This window comes from Arachis duranensis, chromosome 2, assembly GCF_000817695.3.
Source record: "Arachis duranensis cultivar V14167 chromosome 2, aradu.V14167.gnm2.J7QH, whole genome shotgun sequence".
In the NCBI taxonomy this organism is placed as follows: Eukaryota; Viridiplantae; Streptophyta; class Magnoliopsida; order Fabales; family Fabaceae; genus Arachis; species Arachis duranensis.
The window spans coordinates 85517838-85518182 of record NC_029773.3 but is presented as its reverse complement, the minus strand read 5'-3'; positions in this window follow the sequence as shown (position 1 = coordinate 85518182).

Genomic DNA, 345 nt, shown 5'->3' with positions numbered 1-345 from the left:
TAAAATTCTATCAAAATTGTAATACGGTATTGTAAATAGTTCATCAAGGTTACTTAGGTTGTGTTTGGCTTTTTTTCATGTTTATCAAAGATATAAATATGATAACACATGTTTATTATGTGGTTAGTGAGACATGAACTAACACACGATACAATATATATACACGAACATGCTATATGTATATTAAAATTAGTTATTAAAATTAATTATTAATATAAAATATATATTAAAAATAAATTACACAACATATATATTTATACACAAATATAAAGTGGCTGATTTTAATAATTAATTTTAATATACAAATAATATTTTTTGTATATTATGTACGAATAGATAATTTAA